This window comes from Odontomachus brunneus, unplaced genomic scaffold (assembly GCF_010583005.1).
Source record: "Odontomachus brunneus isolate Ranch 3 - 2012 unplaced genomic scaffold, Obru_v1 Obru_scaffold_003, whole genome shotgun sequence".
NCBI classification, from domain to species: Eukaryota; Metazoa; Arthropoda; class Insecta; order Hymenoptera; family Formicidae; genus Odontomachus; species Odontomachus brunneus.
The window spans coordinates 2,893,449-2,914,990 of NW_022639453.1; the positions used below are offsets into that span (position 1 = coordinate 2,893,449).

At 34.3% G+C, this 21,542-nt stretch overlaps 1 protein-coding gene across 2 annotated transcripts in view; it reads right to left on the bottom strand.

Moving 5' to 3' along the window:
* The window catches only part of LOC116844100 (acetylcholine receptor subunit alpha-like 1), a 331,491-nt gene that overhangs the window by 213,866 nt on the left and 96,083 nt on the right, over positions 1-21,542 (bottom strand). Inside the window, exon 1 of one of the 2 annotated variants that reach the window (XM_032815246.1) lies at positions 3,618-3,718. The exons of the other annotated variant lie outside the window; for it this stretch is intronic. The gene's annotated coding sequence lies outside the window, so the exon portion shown is untranslated. Of the gene's footprint in view, positions 1-3,617; positions 3,719-21,542 lie in introns of those variants that run through there. 2 annotated transcript variants of the gene reach the window in all.

Below are 21,542 nucleotides of genomic sequence, written 5' to 3' on the forward strand. Positions count from 1 at the left end.
TATATATATATATATATATATATATATATATGTATATAGGTTTGCGTAGGCATATATAAAATTAAATTTTAAATTAAATATATAAAATTAAATTTTAGATTTTTCAATATCGAATATTTGAGAGATTTGGGAATGCCAATCTACAAAAATTCGAGAAAAAGTCCAATCCAAATCTGGGATGAAATTCTTGAAGAAGAAATAAAAACCTATATCAACATGCAAGTGAAGAAGTGATTACACATCGAGAGAGGAATACCAAATATAATATTAAACCCCAACATTCCATTTTACACATTTAACACATACGCAGAAATTTACACATAATCTAATATATAATATACACATTTACAATGCGCAAAATTTGATTTGCATCCGCGGTGCACATCATAATACAAATGTCAGCGGTAGGTGAACTCCAAAATGCACAACTCAACTGGTATATCTCTGTTAAAAATTAATCATACGCATGATTTTTTCTTAAATTTAGGAAAAAAATTAATCGTTTAATTATCCCGTACAAATGAAATTTATAAAAGAAGTTTTTGCTAGCTTTATGGATTCCACCAAAATATACAATTTTTACAATAAAAATCACATCTATACTTTTGAGGAGATAGCGAAGCAAGAATGTTATAAAACAAAAATCGAACAATACTTCTTTACAATAGTCTCTTTACCCTTGAAATTAAAAAAAAGATGTTCGTACGATAATCTTTCACGGGGAAATGTTCACTCAAATTTTATTTATTTTTGCCTATAATTTTTGTATGCCATATTTTTTTGAGCAGTGTATATTCATCAACAAAAATCGTATATATATAATTATCTTGCAATATTGTGCCTTTGCATAATCATTATGTGCTCACACACAAAGAGTGCATTAAACATAGTCATCACAATTTTCCCCTTTTAACATCAGAAAAATTTTTGTTACAAAGCAGACAACTTACATTATTTTCTTCAAATGTTTTCCTTCATTCTGACAAATTTAAGTCATTATTACTGTTATATTAGCCTATAATATATTATATCTATTTATGATAGTTCATCCATATTTGCAAGATCATGTCACAGATGACATGAGATTATGTTAAAACAAACACAATATATTTTCCAATAAAGTAATTTTATCCAAGTAGGAATCGTATACGTTTCGCCAGTAAAAATAGTCCGATACTGGGTCGATACCGAAAAGCGGATGTCCGGTTTTGGTACTGGCTCAATACTGGGCCTAATATAAAAACCTTATATTATTAGTTCTGGCTCCGTACTAAGATTAGGTACTGGATAGTCGTACGTGTACTGGAAAGTTACCGTGTTTGTCGTTTTCGGTACTGGCCCAATATTAAAAAAGCTGTATTATTGGTACTGGCCCTGTTCGTAGAATCAGTACTGAATACCCAAGTAAGAACCGTATACAATCTGTCAATAGAGGATATTGGGTCAGTATTGTGTCGGTACCGAAAAACGATACCAATGTCCTTTATGGGAAAACGGAAGAGGTCACTAACGCGAAACCTAGATAGCTCAGTGGTAAGAACGCTTGCCTGACAAGCGGAAGACTCGAGTTAGATTTCAGCCGTGTGTGTCGCCTCAAAGATTTTTTCCTTATATGACTATTAAAAATTGACATGTATAGGTATAAACGAGAGCAGCCCCGGCCATGGTCTTTCTTTCCATACTATATAGTTGTGATATTAACAATTGTGCAAATAATAAAAATTACTAGGAATCGATATTGGCCCAGTACTGTAAATAAGTGCTTTTCCAGTTAGGAATCGATACTTTTTTTATACTGCTACAGTACTGATTTTCGGTACTGTGACAGTACTGTTTTCCGATATTGGCCCTTTTCTATCATCCCAGTATCACACCAATACTAAACCCGTACAGGCATCTGGTACTATACCAGTAACGTTTACCATAAATCAATATTGGGCCACTTTGATGTCAGTAGTAAATTCCTACTTGGATATATAATATATTGTATAATATATCTATCTTTATATTCTTTATAGCTCATAAACTATTAATCATATGTTTACGTTTCTAAATAAAACATGAAATATATCCACTTACTCAACCTTTCAGATGACAAAAAACAGAAAATCTTGTATAATTTCTTAACCAACTCGAAAACAACCATGCAATCAACTTTGTTTTACACTACGCCTTAGAAAAAATTATTCAAATGCTTCTGAGTAGAATATAGCATCATACAGATTCACAAAATACTATTAGCTTATGTTTGCACCATGGCTCATACTTGTTGGACCCTTTCCTCTATATACTCTATATATTTTATTGTTATTCTTCGCGCTCAACAATTTTTTCTACTTTCTGAATTTCTTAAAGTAAAATTTTACTCAAAAAAATAGGATAGCCGTATCAGTTGAATTTGAGTGATTTTTTATTCATACAGAGTGAATTCTCCGCTTTGAAGCGTCCAGTAAATATTTTGGCTCGAAATGTAAGAATTAATCTGATGTCTGATCTGATTCCATCGTCATGGATACAATTTCACTCTAATGAATAAAGACATTTACTAGTATGAAGTCAGAATCCACTTTATAAGTTTGAATAAAGCATCCACTTTTATGATTCCAAGTGGCAGTATTTTCACTATCTCCTCGAGTGAATTTTCACTCATTTTCCTTAAGATCTCACTCCATTAAATTTCGAAAGCACGATCGCCGTAATTTCACGCTGATATCTCTTTGTCAAAGGAGACGATTTAAGATCAAACGACCCAGCGACTCGAAGACGCGATGTTTTAATCACCCCGAATCCATGCGATTCCCATGCGACCGTTCACGTTCCGGTTGATGCCATTTGGGACTGGCCTCATTAACATTTGACCGAAAGCCCCGAGACATCGCCTCAACTATCCCCAGTATATATACGATCTTGATCGGCGATGGTGGTATACCGTAACGGATGGTCAGTTTCGTTATACGATAAAAGGACAGGTCGATCGAACAGCTTGTCCGACAGTGGTCGGACGTGGCTTGAGAAAGCGGATATAATGGAACCAATAATGAGCCGTGACCGCCGCATCCATCAATCCGGATCAAGCGGCTTTAACCACCCTTTCTCTCACACGTCGAACGCGCCGTCGAAAAACAATTATACCATCTTGGACACGAGAAGTATTTCAGTATTAAAGGCGCAGACCCAACCTGCTGATAGAGTTCCTGTAAACACATAAGACAATGTCAACAAATATAGTCTCGTGAACCGATCATCCTCGGTGCTCAGCATTCTGTTTCGTGAGTTACGTTCTCACGTTACGATATTACGTCAGATGTGTGCATATTTTCGAGTAAATCAAACGCGAAGAGCTATTGCCGTTTGTTTTCGAGATCTTGGCCTGGAAACTTTACGACAATGCTACTGCTCGCGTTTTACGATTGTTACTGTCGCCATTTTATATCGCGGCAAAAATATGGAGCCCGCCGAGAAACGTTGGTAGCGCGCGCGCCTCAAGATATCGCCTGTTACTCTACGCGAACTGTTATTTTAGTATCCAACGAAATATCGTTGATAATGGAAAGCGGAAAGGAATATGAAATAGAGGAGGAATCTCGAGGCATTTACCTCGTTAAGATTTCACTTACATTTAAAGCTGGACGTATTCTCCGACGCTCTCGTTAACCTAAGATAACATCGATCACGTCGTCCTCGTCGTCGTGATGACGAAGAGATGAATTCAGGCGACCTCGCGGTGAACAAAAAAGAATGAAACCTCATAGCGGGAAGTTCCCGACCGAGATCATTCATCATTCGGCCACGTTGGGCTCCTCCTATGGGAACTTTTCCATGAGGAACAACACGAACGATACTAAGAGTACAAGCGCGATTGCGCGCCAAGGAGAACGACCCTCATTTGATGTCTTTACGTCCACTCGTTTATGAGTTATAAGCTTCCAAAGTTTGGACATTCCGAAGTTCTGCGACCGTCACTAGTGGAAATGTTACATACACGAACGTTGCACCTGCGCTGCCACGCAGCAACTAAATCGCGCAAGAGCGGGGTTAGCGACCGCCGCGCAGCCTCACCGGACACTTAACTAACAACAGGGAGTGGGGGTAGAGCCACATTCCCGAAGGTTAATAAACACATTGCTACGCGTAGAAAGCGGTCGCGTGGGAGGCATCGCTTCTAGGAAGCGTCTCGTTCAGCAGGGACGCCCTTGACCCAGTTTCTCCAGCCGATCTAAAGCGCGGCTCAATATGTACGTCCATATCTTCACTTCTAGACATCATAGTGACGTATGAGAGGATTCATAGGAAAGATGAGACTTCCGCGCGTCTGATAGTGCAAATATTGTTCTGATGAGAAAGGACTAATTAGTGAAGTCGCGCTTAAATATAATCATATATATAATTGCGGCTCAATATAATCGTCGATATCTTTGTTTCTAGATGTCGTAGTGACGTGGACGACATCTTATTGAAAAGCTGAGACTATCACGCGTTTGATAAACGTGCAATCGTTGTTCTTCGAAGAAAAGATTACAATTAATAAAATCGTAGCTCGACACAATCATCGATTATTTTTTCTCTATGTCACGGCGATTTGAAGGAAGCCTCGTTGGAAAGATGAGACTTTTTGCGCGTTTGATTAGCTTGATTTTACAAGGAAGATTTAATTAAAAAAATCATATAATCGTAATTCGATAGAATCGTTAATATCTTTGGTTTTTAGATGTCATAACGACTTGAGAGACATCTTATTGAAAGTCTGAGACTGTCACACTTTTAATAAATGTACGGTACGTTGTCTTTCAAAGAGAAGTTTATAATTATATAAACGAAGCTTGACACAATCGTCGATATCTTTTTTTCTATATGTCAGCGATTTGGAGGAAGCCTCGTTGGAAAGGTAAGACTTTTTGCGCGTCTGATTAGTGTCTGCTAGAATCGTCAGTATCTTTGGCTTCTAGACGTTGTAACGACTTGGGGGATGTCTCATTGAATAGCAGAGACTGTCACACCTTCAATAAATATGCGACTGTTGTTCTTCGGAGAAAGAGTTACAATTAGTAAAATCGCAACTTGATAGAATCATCGATATCTTTCCTTCTATACGTCATATCGATTTGGTGGATGTATTATTAAAAAAGTGGAATTTTTGTGCATCTGATCAGCGTAAGGCCGTCATTCTTAGAAGGAAGGTTTAATTAGAGATCACGAATATAATCATAATTTGATAGAATCGTCAGTATCTTTGTTTCTAGACATCATAGCGACTTGGAGAACGACTCTTTGAAAAGCTGATATTGTCATGCGTTTGATAAATATACGGTCGTTGTCCTTCGAAGAGAGTTACAATTAATTAATAAAGTCGCAACTTGATATAATCATCGATATCTTTCCTTCTAAATATCACATTAATTTAGGGGATATATTGTTGAAAAAGTGGAACTTTTGCGCTTCTAATCAGTGTGCAACCGACATTCTTAGAAGAAAAGTTTAATTAATGAGATCAGAAATATAATCATGATTCGATAGAATCGTCAGTATCTTTGTTTCTAGACGTTGTAGCGACTTGGGGGGCAACTTATTGAAAAGCTGATATTGTCACGAGTTTGATAACTATGTGATCATTGATCTTCAAAAGATTGGAAAAGAATTGATTAGTGAAGTTAGTGAAGATTAGTGAAGATTAGATCGACACAATTATATACACTGTTCATGTTGTTTACTCAAAGTAGATAACATTAGTAAGCTGAGATTTCTGCGTTACTAGTAGTCGTATGTTATTTGTCGTAAGACTGATTAGTGGAATTAATGGCACTCCTATGCCCAAACAATAGCCAAGAGAGAAAATGAAACCGCATCGTTCAACTATTGATAGATCGACGGGGCTGTAGTAACTTCAGGTGGTAAACGACGAATGCAGCGAAGCAGTGTCACTACTTCGAGAAGGCGAACAAACATCGGATGTTACAGACGGTGAGAGTGAGTGTACTAGTCTGTATACAATCAGAGACGAATGGCGAGCCGTTATCCATTCGAAGGATACAGATCGACGCGAGGGAAAAGGAGGTCGAGTAAACGTGTCGAAAGTTTTTGCGCGATCTATGAACGTCTTCTTCGTTCGGAAGTGTCGTTTTTTTCTTCTTCTTTTCTCGGCTGGCTCGCGTCAGTCGGAGCTCCGACTTTTACATGCGAACAAGTTGTAACGATCAACGACTTGCGGACGATTCATAAAAGTTCGCCGAATGGAAAACGACGTGCGCATAGTGGCTAACGACAGGCCGATATAGACAGGCGATGCAGAGAAAAATATATTACGTCCACTGTGAGACGTTAAACTACCCGGCGGCATGACGTATTGCCGACCATATGTCGATGTAATAATTTATCACGCTTCACGAAATTGGCAACGCGCGATACTTTTATCGATATGCGGAAGCTGTTCTTCGAAATCGAGGTCAGCTCGAAATCACAGGTCAGCTTCGAAATCACAGGTCAGATATTTTTCTTTCGAAGAATACCTGATCTGTGGATTCATCCGAGCGCGAATTCTCGACGTGGCTCGTTAATTTTGATTAAAAATCGCGGTTAATTTGAGGAAAGTGAAGCTTCACATATTTTATGAGAGATTTGTTGTTTATGGAGATCTTTACACAGAAAGAATATATAATTATAGCTTTTCAATTTTAGCATATTTTTTAGTGATAGAGAAGGAATGTGGACAAGAGTTTATTTTAAGAAAGTTTTTTTTCTGTACAAAATATCCGATAACTTACAGAGGAGCCACGATGTACAAGTAGATTAGGTCAAATTAAACAAAAAATTCCCCTACTATTTTAATACAAATAACTCCACAAAATTCTAAGTTATTAATTAAAGAAGATTCGTGAATGAGCATGCGGTAGACCATACGGTAGATGAACTATGATAACGATGTCTGCCGCTGTATGCTCGTATATTAGATTAAAGTGAACAAAAATGTCTTCTATCATTTTTCAAATAACCACGTACATATTTAGTTATTAATTAAAGAAGTTTCGTGTACAGTAATGCACTAATCTTTTTTAATTAATAATTAAACATTTACATGATCATTTGGAAAATGATAGAGGACTTTTTGTTCAGCTTGATCTAATATACAAGTGGCAAATATCGTCATCACAACTCACCTACGTATGGCGCGTGATTATTCACGAACCTTCTTGGATTAATAACTCATAATTTTACGTAATTGTTCAAAAAATAGTAGAGGAATTTTTTGTTCAATTTGACCTAATCTACCTTGTACATCGGCTCCTCCGTGAATTACCGGATGTCCTATATACATTTTCTAGGGTCAAAAAATAAACTTTTTGTTAATAAGATTTTTTGAAAATCTGAAGTATTAAGAACCGCTTGATCTCTCTCTGTCGCCTTGTTGACAAATTGTAGGAATAAACAAAAGAGAACAAGCATGCAACGGGATGCGTAGCTAAAAGTTAGTCTTAATACATTCTTGTAAACTTCAACGCATACGAATATTTTCAACTCTTTTCATAATGTACAAAGGCGGAAAGTCCAATAAAAGCTGACCGTCCTGCAGAGAGGAATAAGGAAAGAAAATTAAAATTAGTCTTGAAGCAAAAATGATGACTGCCGGCAGGGATAATAAGCGAATACAAGTTAACTGACGTCAATAAGAATTTTCTAAAGAGACAAGAACAGGAACGAAAGAGCAGCCTAAAACGAGTTTTTTAAAGGAGAAAAAGGCTTACTATATGCCCTTGGAATACCTAATTAGCAGTTAATACAAAAATTTCCGTTTTATATGCTCGACACTCTAACTTGAAATTTTTAAACTGTTTTTCTGAAAACAGCATTTTGCGAAATAGCGTAACTTATATTTCGGAAATTGATGAAGCAATCAGCTTCCAGTTTTACATACATACATAAGAAAATATTTTCCACAAAATAGACTAGAGAGGAGGGAAAATATTTAGTAGTTTTTTTTTATAAACAAAAGAAGTTATATTTCTTATTAAGAAAAAATTCTTTTTTGTTTGTAAAGCCGTTACTTTGAAATTAATTGAAATTTTCTGGTACCTGAAGTCGACTTTGCACACATGTTCATGTAATTCAAGAATTCTTTTTTAGAACACTTGAAAAGAAGCTACAACAACAAGACTCTTTTTTCTTATATTCTCCATCAACTTTCTTTAGTTACTAGAATTTTTAATATTCTTTTTTTTTAATTTACATGTGATAAGGAGAAAGATAAATAAATATATATGTAAAATATGAAAATAATCTATTAAGTAATCTTTATACAAAAAATTACTAAAAATGATTATTTTTCGATCGAGAAGAAATCCTCCTTAAAGTTATATATAGTAAATTTTTTAGTAGTAGATTGCAGTTTTTAAAATACAAAAGCACAAGCGATATGTTCCGTGATATGGAAGGATAATAAATTAAATCAGAATATCGATGTTTCTTGATTACAACGTTCTAGAATATTGTGTGCTATAAAATTGTCTTCGTGTAAGTTCGAGCCACGTAAAGCGTGGCATGGTGCGACTATGGTAAAGGTAACAGTAACGATGTGCGAGCGACGTACTCGAAAGAAACCGCGTATCGTAGTTGAATTTCTTCGAAACGTGTTTACTATTTTCCAAGTTGTATAATCCCCGTACAAACAAGAAAAAGGTAATATAGCGCGACTCAAACGTATCGCTTTGTCGTTTAAAGCTGCCACGCAGCTCGTGCAACTGCAACGAGGCTAATCGAATCTGGTGCCGACTGCACCTACTAACTAGACTATTATGCACCGGGTGCGGAACTGTATCAGTTGGACCTGCTGCCTATTTCCTTTCCCATTGGACGAATCAACGAGGAACGAGAGGCGGACGATTGGATAGAGACCCATACGAAGCGATATGAAGAGAGAACGAGAGGAGTATGTTGTCGTGCCGCAGAGAAAATCGAGGAGTTTCAATATCCAGAGATCGAATTGAATTTCCGCATATACACACAGAAACAAACAAAAACAAATATATATATAGAATATCTTGCAAATAACAATTTTTTAATTTTAATAATAGATTTTCTGATAAAAACATGTGGCATTCTATTTTTATCGGCGAAAATATTACTGTCGCAACTGTTCAAACATCACTACGTAAATTTCTCTCTGTGTCTGAAAGTCGAATTGAAAAATGAATTGAATAAATTGGCTAAAAAACATGGATATCGCTATGTTTGCTTCTCATTTCATAGTAGGACAAATACTTCAAAAATCAGATATTGGATAAAATTTAAGATGCATGAGTTTGAATTGTCATAAGTTTTTCTTTTAACATGTATCATGGACTATGAATAAATATGTTTATAATTGATTTATCGTGCTCCTATCTTTTTCAAAATAATCGAATAAAATATGACATCTCGTAAATATCAGAATTCCAATAAAATTCAATAGATTACATTCTAAACTACTCTATGGAAAGAATAACTGGGAATATATGTAAGTTAAATGTTGATCAGAACTTGTTTATTAAGTTTCAAAGAACATATTTACCTTCATTTTATGTCATTTTGTGTGTGAGTATTAATTATATATTAATAAATATGCAGAGTGCCCCAGATTCTCCTCCGCAATTTTTGTGAAAACATAGAACGGATTGAGATGAACATAAAAGTCCTATACCATTTTGCGATATTCGCAATAATATTCGAACTATTAATTAAAGAAGATTGAATGATCATGCGCGATATGGTAGATGAATTGTAGTGGCGATGTGTGCTATTGTATGCTTGTATATCAGGTCAAATTAAACAAAAAAGCTTTTTATTATTTTGCAAATAACCACGTAGATTTTTAGTTATTAATAAAAGTAAATAGTTATATGATTGTGCGTGATGTACAAATCCTTTTTATATCTAAAAATTAATATCTAAAAATCTGTGCGATCATTTGAAAAATAGTAGAGGGCTTTTTTGTCCAGTTTGACGTAATGTATACAACGGCAAACGGCGTCATTACAGCTCATCTACCATATCGTGTGTGATTATTCACTATTCTTCTATTCTTCTTTAATTAATATCTTGACTGTTATTGCGAATATCGCAAAATGGTATAGGATTTTTATATTCATCTTAATCCGTTCTACATTTCCACAAAAATTGCGGAGGAGAGTCTGGGACGCCCTATATTATATTCGACAAACAAAAAAGTTCTTACTTCAATATTCAAAGATAAAGAAAGTTTTTGATATAGAATGGAATATAAGTTTGTTATCATATGGTCAAGTATTTAGATTCTTGACATGCCTGATTAATATACTCTTCCATCTTCCTTTCGTGAAAAAATGCACGTTAAAATTTATTCGATGTAATCAAACGTCCTTCACAGTTATTCTCCTCAGCAATGTTCCAATGGAATAAACAAATAACGATCTATTCCAAATTCCTTATGAAGGATTATTATAAAATATTCAAAGAAACATGTCACCAAATAAATCATTATTTATTCATGCCGCTGGAGTATTGCTGGAAAGAATGGCTGGGAGCATTCGATCACATCTAATGAACTTTGATGTACATTTCTTCACGAAAATGGAACGACGAACAGAAAACTGAATATTACGAAAAAAATACTTAATCAAACATATCAAGAAACTAAATACTTTAGCCTATTAAATAAAGAGTTTATAAAAAAACTTTACCCTGTTAGTAAAAAGTTTATTTCATTCCATTGTATACCAAAAATTTTCTTTATCTTTAAATATCTAAGAATCTTTTTATTTGCCAAATATGTCATATTTATTTATTAATATATTATGAAATTTATATATTTTATATAATATATAATTTTTATATAATAAATAATTCTTATTTATATTTTATATTTTATATAATATAATTTGTATATAATAAATAATTCTTATTTATATTTTATATTTTATATAATATATAAATAAGATATTTTATATAAATATAAATATATTAATATAATTATATGATATTTATTTATATATTTATTAATATATATAGTAGTACTCAAGTGACAAAATGTGGACATAAATATATTTTTTGAGATTTAATAAACAACTTCTAATAAGCATTATATAAATATTGATTATTGCTTATTTTTGCATTTTCAATTTACTCCACACAGTATGGAATAATCCTCAATACGTTTTATTGAAACGTACAGTAAATTACAGGCGATATTGATTTTATACGTTGAAATTACGCCAATCGTACATCATTTATATTAAAATCATTCTGTCGAAAAACGTGAAAGTTATTGACAAATGACAGGAAAATAATGTATTCGTTCCATTATGCGTCCGTTAGCTTGAAGTTTAGTTCGCGCGCGATGTTAAGCTTCGTCTATAATACGTGGAGTATGCTTAGCATATGAAAAGTAAGAGTAGGAGTAAGAAATAAAACTAATTTATTTAACTTATATATACATTTAAATTCTAGTTCCCTTACACCGGAAGTATTTATTTGACAGAAGAACTTCCGGCGTAAAAGAGCTGGAGTATAGACGTAAGTGAAATAAATTATTTTTATTTCTTACTTCCACTCTTGCTTCTTACTCCAAGCTTACTCCGCATATTGTAGATGAAGCTTTACACCTTGTAGTTTACTGCGGGCAACGAAAGGCGCGGGATATACTCGCGGAGGCACACGGGCAGAGGAAAGAGCGACGCTCTGAACAGCGCGGTCGAGGGGGATGACTGGACTGACAATAAAATCAGCGCCCGGTGTGTCGGTTTTTCGCCATTTTATAACCTCGTATACTCTTTAGCCGACGCGACGCGGCTTAATTTAGAGCGCTCTCGGAATTTACGGGCGTGCTCTCTCCTCCGGCTCGTTTCCCTCTTCCCGATGCCGTCGTGCTCGTGCAGGTTATGGATCGTGTAACGCTTCACGCGCACCAACGGGAGTTGACGGCGATGAAAAGGACAGGAAAAATAACAGAGAGAGAGAGAGAGAGAAAGAGAGGGAGGGAAAAAGAAATCAATTGTCCCGCGCACCCGTTGCCTTGCAAATCTTCGACATCACGGTTTTCCGGATAAATCGGCGGAAAATGAATTGTCGCGACGCCGAGCGGCGACGACGGCGGCTGCCCCTGGTACATCCATTCTAACGCGTTATAGTCACTCAATAACGACGACGACGAAGACGACCACGACGAAGACGACGTCGACGACGACGACGTTACTTCCGGGGATCGATGATGTTCGTCACTCGTAAATCGCGCAGCCGACGAGTATCCGCGCGGCAGTCTCGGGGAGTTATAACGATAGCTACCAGCCGTGAAACTATAACTGTCGTAGCGTAGCGTCGTGAGAAATCCTTGCTCGGAATGTGTGTGTGTATATGTGTGTGTATGTGTATACGTGTGTACCAATGTCGCGAAATTATCGCCCGTCATTCGGCGCGTCGTTCGGTTACCTTTCAGCTAGAAATATTACAGCATCGTAAATCGCGCAGACGGAGAATTGGCGTTAAATCTAACGGAGTGTAATATATTCAATTACAGTTGGCCAGTATCGGGCACACGGCGAGATTATAAATTATTACGAGATTTCCATAAGCGATAAATTTTCGATTAAAACATTTCTGTCGGCGCGAGTAGAGTGCTGACTCGCCTAAAAGGCTCGTGTACACGAACGTATATCGACGTACGTGCGTGCGCGAGTGCGTGTTGTGCATCGCAAAATCAATCGGTCGCTACTTCGATATTACGTCGCGCACATTGGAAATACTCACGGTCCCATACGTTTTCGACCGGACTCGAAAATGGATTGCTGTGCGATGTAAATTCATTCCTTGCCATTTAGAAAGAGCACGCCCGCGATCGTCCGCGCCGCGCATCGTTAATCAAAGCTAAGAGAAAAAAAAGTGACAGGGACAGACATACACACACCCCAGAGAGATCGCACGTTCTACATACGCCCATGATTTTTCCTCGCTCGCTGCGAAATTCGACTCTTTCGTCGGAGGACAACGATTCACGTTGCAATTTAGCGCGCGAGGTGACAAATATCTCGCTTTATGGCTCCTAATTATTCACATGGCGCGGCTATTATTAAACGTGGACAGTTTTGGATGGACAGACGGCGACGCGAGTGTGCTCGTTGCGTATCCACATAGCGATAAGAAAGAGAAGAATTTTCTTCCGCGCTGTCTTCGCGTTCATGAGCGTTTCACTTCGTCGTTCTTGATAGAAATTGTCGTTGACGCAATGATAGATTTGCATTGATGAATAGATTTGTATTGTAAAAATAAAATAATAACAACCAATGATACACAAACTATTGCTATAGATAACTGATTTTATAACTGGAAACGTGATAAATATTGACTCGCGCGCGACAAGCGAGAGAGAGAGAGAGAGAGAGAGAGAGAGAGAGAGAGAGAGAGAGCTATAAGATTAAGTATCATATTCTTTTTATCGACATAATCATACCAACTTAGAAACTATTCATTAATAAAAAAATACATACATATTTTATATTCAGGTAGAACCCAGCTAGAATAACCCAGGAAGAATCCAAGTAGAAATTAAACGAGGCAAATCCTAAGTATATAGTGGCTCTAGTCAGGAATATCCTAAAAATAAGCATGCCTTTATAGGACCGAGATACGGCCAAGATAGGCAAATTCTGAGTAGAATTTCATAAATAGGTCATGAATTGATGCTCCAAAGTAGACATGCCTACGCAGAGTCCAAATATGACCAAAATAGGCAAATCCTACATGGAATTTCTTGAATAGGTGATAAATCGATGCTAACGTGGATACTCTAAACGAGATTTGCAGTAATAAAGTTCGATCAGGAGCAAATTAGCCAATTTTTTAAACAATTTCAGTAAAGAAACAATTAATAGTTAATGATTGATAATTATAATAGATATTGTAATCAAATTGCAATAAGAGTTATAAGAGTTATAAGAAAGATTGTAATAAGCATATAAAAAAAGGATTTAATTTATTATATCTTAAATAAATATATCAGAGTATTATATCTTAAATAAATATATGAGAGTATAATAGAGTCTCAATTCATCATTTCAGTCAGGAATCTAATTAGGTATACCAAGATAGTACGTAGTCAAATTTGCAAGTCTAAGGTCTAATTTATAAGCGTTTTTTTTCTATGTAGGGCCTAAATGAATTTGTCTTTATAGGAATTTACTAGAGTTAAAGAAAAACTATTTAAGAATCCTTTTTAATACCTATTTTAAATTTCTACTTGAGAATAATGTTTGGAATTTATTACATATATATATTTCAACAATTCTGATATTTGCCGAGCTGAGGAATTAATATGTGATCTTGCGCCGGTTATTATTCGCTTATTTCGTTTATTTTCTATATTACTTCGATATTGTTGTATATACAGAATATCGCGCACGCTTCCTCTCACTCACAGATTATTTCGCGAAATTGTCGATTTGTTGAATTTTACATAGGAAACATGCAATCGAACGCGATAACATTACAACATCCAACTTTGTGTATTGTTACAGTCGCGATATGCGAATAAAAATATTCAAACATTAATTTGGAAAGGTACACAAGATACACAAGCAAAAAAGATTTAGCCGATAGAAATTAGTCATTAGATGTTCAACAAGATAACATAGATTTTTACGAAAAAAAATACTTTTCTTTGTCATTCATGAATCAAATATATGATCTATATATTTTACGCTAAATTAAAAAATATAAACAGACTTTTTTTATATTACCCAGAATTTTCCAGTGATTTAATTTTTAAGATTCAAGAAAAAATATATTTTCTTTATAGATACAGACACAATGATTTATCTAATTTAAAATGTAGAAGTTAGTGATTTTCTGCTGTATTTAGTTTGTATACGGTTGTATATGGTTGTATATTTTGATGTTGTAGTGAAATAAAATTTACATTATTTAAATAAGTTTACGTTATTAACCTTACTATTAAATAATCATAAGTAAATATTTAAATTATAATAAATGCTAAAAATGGCCGTTATTTGATTAAAGACAAGCATTGACAGGATGGAGTAAGGATTGTCGAACTATTTTCAAGGTATAATAATCCTGTATAATAAACGATTTATTTAATCCGCATATTTTGTTTTAACAGCTGTCATTATAATTCTTTTATAGAGACAAGAAAAATTTTTTTAATACTCAAATTAACATATATACATATAAATATGTGTAATAAAGACGAATTAAAGGAAAAAATCTTTACTTTTTAGTAAAGTACTTTCTATCGGTACTTATGGGTCATTCGTGTCTGTCCGGAAGCTTACTATGTCATTACTTGAAGGATGACTGTGCTCGCGCATTTTCCCTTCTACTTATATTTCTACTTTTCATTTCAATGTATTTTTACAGAGTGAAGTCAGTCGTGTAACTAGAAAGGTTTTCTACAGCTAATTAAGTGTAGCAACGCGTTTTCTCGATGAGTTTTGTAATACATTTTATATTTAACAGGATAACATATCTCTTGAGAATGACTAAAAAACAAATTACCATTGGGTATGAAATATATTACGAAACTTGAGAGAAAACGTCAGAACCTTAAATCAGCAGACTATAAATTTACAACATTTGACACTAAATGAACACAAATGATCCATGGGTGTTATTTAAAGATTAAAAATAAAAGAATATCAAAATCAGTTTTTATCACAATTTTTGCCTGATGAAAAATTGCGTAACAAAAGAGATATCGTTAATCTTAATCAATTTTATAGACAATTGTACTGCTTAAATGGAGAAACTTCTTCAACATATTTAATATCGGTAGTATATTTTAATATAAAAAAAATTTGAATAAAATCGAATTGCAAATTGCATGAAGAGTCTTATATAGAGGAAATTTATTGAAATCGCACCGGTCTCCTAAATTGCACTTGATATACACAAGATATAGTCCGAAAATTTTTGTTTATATTTCTCTTGTAAATTTATTTCTTACTTTTACTGATAGGTATTCATATTTAATAATAAAGGAATTGATGAGATACGATTTAAGAAACCGATACACGTAAAAAAAACTAGCTTCCAGAGCTAAAAAATAGCTATGGCAGATAAGATATGTCACTGAAATAGAGACAACTAATGTCGATACTGAAGCTAAATTTATTCGCTGTTTAAACTTAGGTGCTACAATGAGAAATATTAGCTGCTAGAAATAAATGACTGTAACAAATGATTGTAGCTGTGCGGCAAACTTCTTTAATATATGCATACGATAAGAAATTTAGGAATAACTGTCATTTTCTTAGCTACTTAAAATAATGTGCATTTTTAATGTCACCTAATATATTTGTATTTCATAGCGAATGCATTTTAGCTGTCATAGCCAATTTTTACCAGTGACAGCTAAACAATTAGCCTTTTGACTAAGTTTGAATCAGCTACCACGGTTTAGCTGATATTACTAAGTTATTTTTTTTCATGTACGTTTCGGCAACTCTCTTCTACAATAAATTAAATTTCAAATGACCATCACAAAAAACTGTGAGTAGTAAAAAAATTATGAGTTCATTTTCAGATTCTATGTATAAAAAGGTATGTAGAAAACATCAGAAATTTCATGTGACGAATTACCTGTTTACCGGTATAATTTACTTAAGGCAACGAGTTGAAATCTTCAAAAAATCGATTTTTGGGTTTTTATGTAATCGTTTAGTACAATTCTTTAAAAACATTGTGGTGCAAAAAACCTCGATATTCGCAAAATTGAGCTAAGGAGAGAGAAAAATGAGGTAGCGCGCGGCTTGCGGAACGCGCGCGACCATGTAGTGCAAGAAATGTAGATATTGTTTATTTAAAACAAACTGATAAACAGTAATAATGGTTCAAAAACTTAGAAATAATAATATCGGAAACAAAGGTTATAGGAGTGTGGAGGTCACTACTAACAAATATAAGAGTAACAACAAAGGAAACGAGAACAGTCGGTCGGTCGGTAGTAGAAGTAGTCGGTCGTTTATTTTTCAAAACAGCATTTTCTGCTCGTTTTGCCACGATTACTGAAGAACGACTAAAGATATAGATTTGATCTTTTTTTCAAATTAAAGATAAACGTATTGCATAGATTGAACCGAAGTTTGCATATGAAAATTAATTTTTTAAAACGGTTTTAACAATAAATAACTGGAATTTTTAGACACTTTTGGTTTCTCGTTCGCTATTTCTCTAATTTTTAGATTTTTAGTTTCATTTCGGTTCAATCTATAGAGGGAAATCTTCTCTATAAAATGACGCCTGGCGCATTAAAAAATTCCAACTCGTTCTTCCGGAATCGTGACAAACCGCAAAAACAACGTTTCTTTAATGTAACAATATCTCATTCAATTATTAATATTTTTTGAACTTCTACCGCTTATTGTATTCCTAAAAGTATGTATAAAAACTAAAAAAAAACAAACCTTATGTATGTTTATTTGCTCGTCCACAATCATCATTCGAATTTCATTCAATTTTCGGAAGATAAAACCGTTATAATCCCCTAAACAGAGAGAGAATAAAATTGTTCCAACAGTCATAAAAATTCAGTGTAAAACAAAGCTAAGTAAAAGTGAAATAAAGATCGCGACGAAACGCTATTCTTTCGGATGCGTCCTTTGTCAATTTCTGAAAGAATCCTCATATAAATGACTGCATCATAAACTGGCAAGATATAAGTGCTGTATCGCACGAAAGGAAGCATCCGTTTGTCAGATATAAGGTAATTCAATAAGAGGACAGTTCGGTAGAAGAAGATGTATGTATATATACAAGGAAGGAGGAGAGTGTGTGCGTTTGGTTGGTGGAATGACTGAAAACGGGTGAAGCATTGAGATGCAAAATGGAGAGAATCGCTCGATACGTACGAAGAACACAATGGGAAAGCAATCCTAGTGATCTATGAGACCCGCATCGATACGACCCGACAATCGCGATCCATATGGATAAACTAATTCAAGATGGCGTTCTGTATAACCGACGGCATTACAATAAGAAATGACGCCGCATTCGCGAACGTCAATCCGATATGAATCGCCGTGAAACTGTCGCAATGTCTTTTCTACGAGCACAAATATCAATCCCGCCTTGGCGGACTCCCTCTTTCGTATATCCACATGCATACATCATGTAAATCTTGCGTTCCCGCTTTCGATACCGCTGTATGGAGATATGAATATATGTTTGATTGTTCGCGGAACTGCGTTATACAGACTTAACAAGATCGACGGCTCGCCGAACCTCGCTGGGAACTCGTACGAAACGCAAAACGCGCAATTGAGAGACAAAGAGGGGAGAAGTTTCAGGGAAGTGGAAGCGGGAAGTGAAATCACGAGTCGAAATTTTGGCTCTATATTAACTCTGCAAATTCCGTCAAACTTGAAAAGCGAATCGAGAATCTCCAAACATAATATTGTACAAACTGTTCTCTTTGAATAAATGTTTACTTACTATCAAACACTGTTTTCTCAATGTGTTGAGTCGTAAAGAAAGGTTTGATTGGAAATTATTTAATATTTGACCATTTCAATACTTTATCTACATTTAATCTTTGCTCTTAATTTCAATAAACATTATATTATTTATGTAACTTACTCTTAACTTACTTTAATTAGTATTATTTCTTATTATATGGAATAAGAGTAGATACAAGTTGGCGAGCAATTAGAGATTCACAAAACTATAATTACTTGTTATTTATTTATTATTATTTATTTATAAATAATGAGGGACTACGAATATCAGTTTAACTCTAGAGTAGTAATTTGAAATAAACCTGTAGATTCACTGACCTTTCTTTTTAGTTCTAGTCTTTTATTTGGATGTCCTTCACTTTCTCTATATAACATTTATCTTCATATATTATATATTATATATATAACATTTATATATATTATATGTTACATATATATAATAAAAATTAGTGCTCAATAAAATTTGTATGTTCAATATTATTGCATTTTAAATCTCTTTCAGTCTTAATTAACTCTAATATGAATTAAGAGAGATACTACACTAAAAACAAATATTGAAAATTAACATTAATATTCTCGGATTAAATTTTGACTGAGATCTTATTTTCAGTAAGTTAGTCAAATGTTCGTTTAAATCGGAAACATATTGTATAAGGTTGGTACAAAAGAGGTATCACGTTTATCAACTAAAATAGGAAACAAAATTATTCAATTTCGAAGGACTAATCATTTTTATGAATAAAATGAATATCGACTTGGCATTTTTTAGACATCTAAGGACTTCCTATTTTCTTTTTATCCAAATTTCCTAAGAGAATCTAATACAAAGAAAAAAATAGCAAATCTTTTGCATCAATTTTATATAATAAATAATTAGATACATTTGGGGAAGTATAGGATATATCGTTGGCCATATCCTACGTTCTACTTCCTGATTTAGAATCATAGTAGCTCTTGGCTGCTTCTACACTAGAGATATTCTGACACTCGTATAAATATAATGCGATCAAAGAAACGTGTTAATTGACATGATGCTGACGAAAGCCTAGTTGAATATTTCGACAATAGTTGCAAACATTTTAATCACCCAACGAAAATAATAAGTAAAGCTAAAAACACACGATGCACGATTTCGTGCCTGCTGACTGGCAGATGACCGGCAGCTCAGCTCAACTGCATAGATTTTCCAATACACGATAGCGATTCATGTAGTAAACTGAAGTGCCGATCGACATACATTTAACCCATTAACGCTTAAATGTGCTGAAATTTTACATTGATTTGAACCACTTATTTTACTACGGAAATGAGGTCTGTTTTTTATAAAGAGTACTCACCATTCCTACCAATTTCGATGTCGCTCTATCGAATAGCGTTGAGAAAATTTTAAAAACTCGCAATTTATGCAAAATTTTTGCAAAATAAAATAAAAAACGCATGTTTTTAGGGTTAATTTTTTCTTCTTCCGCTATTTTCTCCATAAAAATATGTTAGTATCGCTCGGGAAAGTGTCTAAAACGTGTTCCTGACACTTTAACTTAAAAAATATGCCATGAGTATTTTTTTAATAAACATGACAGTACCAAAATGACGGTCGATTTGAAGCGTTTAATTCGAATTTTCATTTATATTTAGTTATCGAAATTGTTTTACTATGTAATTACTATGTAAATTACTATGTAATTTTGTAATATTGACACTAAAACAATTTCGATAACCAAATATAAGCGAAAATTCGTAATAAACGCTTTAAATAGATCGGCATTTTGGTATCACCATGTTTGTTGTAAAAAATACCCATGACATATTTTTTAAATCAAAGTGTCGGGAACACGTTTTAGACACTTTTCTGAGCGATACTAACACGTTTTTATAGAGAAAATAGCAGAAGAAGAAAAAATTAACCCTAAAAATGTGCGTTTTTAAATTTTATTTTGCAAAAATTTTGCATAAATTGCGATTTTTTTAAATTTTCTCAACGCTATTCGAGAGCGACATCGAAATTGGTAGGAATGATACTGTTTATAAACAACTCATTTCCATGGTAAAATAAATGGCTCAAATCAACGTAAAATTTCAGCACATTTGAGCGTTAATGGGTTAAGAAGACATGAAATCATGCATCATGTGATTCTAGCTTTAGGCATCGATACATGTATCGATGTCCGTATCGTGATATATTCGTTGCTTGTGGGCTCGAACATGACGCCTCGGTCACGGAAAAAATATACGACGCACGAGAATATTAAAACAATGGGCGAGAGGCTACGTCATCCGGCCTCAATCGCCAACCGTCATTCAGCCGCCATTCAACAGCCACGAGATCATAACCATCAATGCGCTCAAAATATTTCGGACCTCCAAGGCAGCTTTGCGCGTTACATATTTTTCCGAGCATTACATTTCGAACCGCCGAGCGAAGCACATACATATATGAAACACGTGTATCGACGTATTATTTATCACTTCCGTCAAGTAATTAAAAATTTCATTGGCTCTTGAAATATTTAACCCTTCAATAGACATCTTTTTAGTAGGGCAAGTGATGATATCGTATCTAAAAAATACAAGTCAATTTTCTTCGGCAGGTACTTTCTCTAAACTGTGGAGGGAATTGAGATAAGAGGATTTCGGTTCCATTGCAAATACCGCGAAAACATGGGAAATTTGAAATATAAAACTATATCTATTGGACTGTATTTATATCTATTGGACGGTTAGTGGGACTCACGTTGACATCGTGTTATTTGACGTGTGTTTCTTTGATAGACTTGTATCTACATGAGTACTTGTATCACTCTGCAAATTTAAATGTTATTTTTAGGCACATAAGTGTGTAATTTGGCTGGAGCGTTTTTAACACGTTTCTTGCTGTTTTAAATCACATTATTTAATACATTTAAGATGTTTAAATTATAATTTAATAAGTTAATAATTTAAGTGTGTTAAATGACGTGACTTAAAACGGTAAAAAGTTGTAAGGGGAGATTCAGCCAAAATAATACATTTGAATTTGTAGTGCAGTGCTACGACGGAGTTAGCCAGGAAGTTAGATCGGCAAGCAAAGACGTCGGG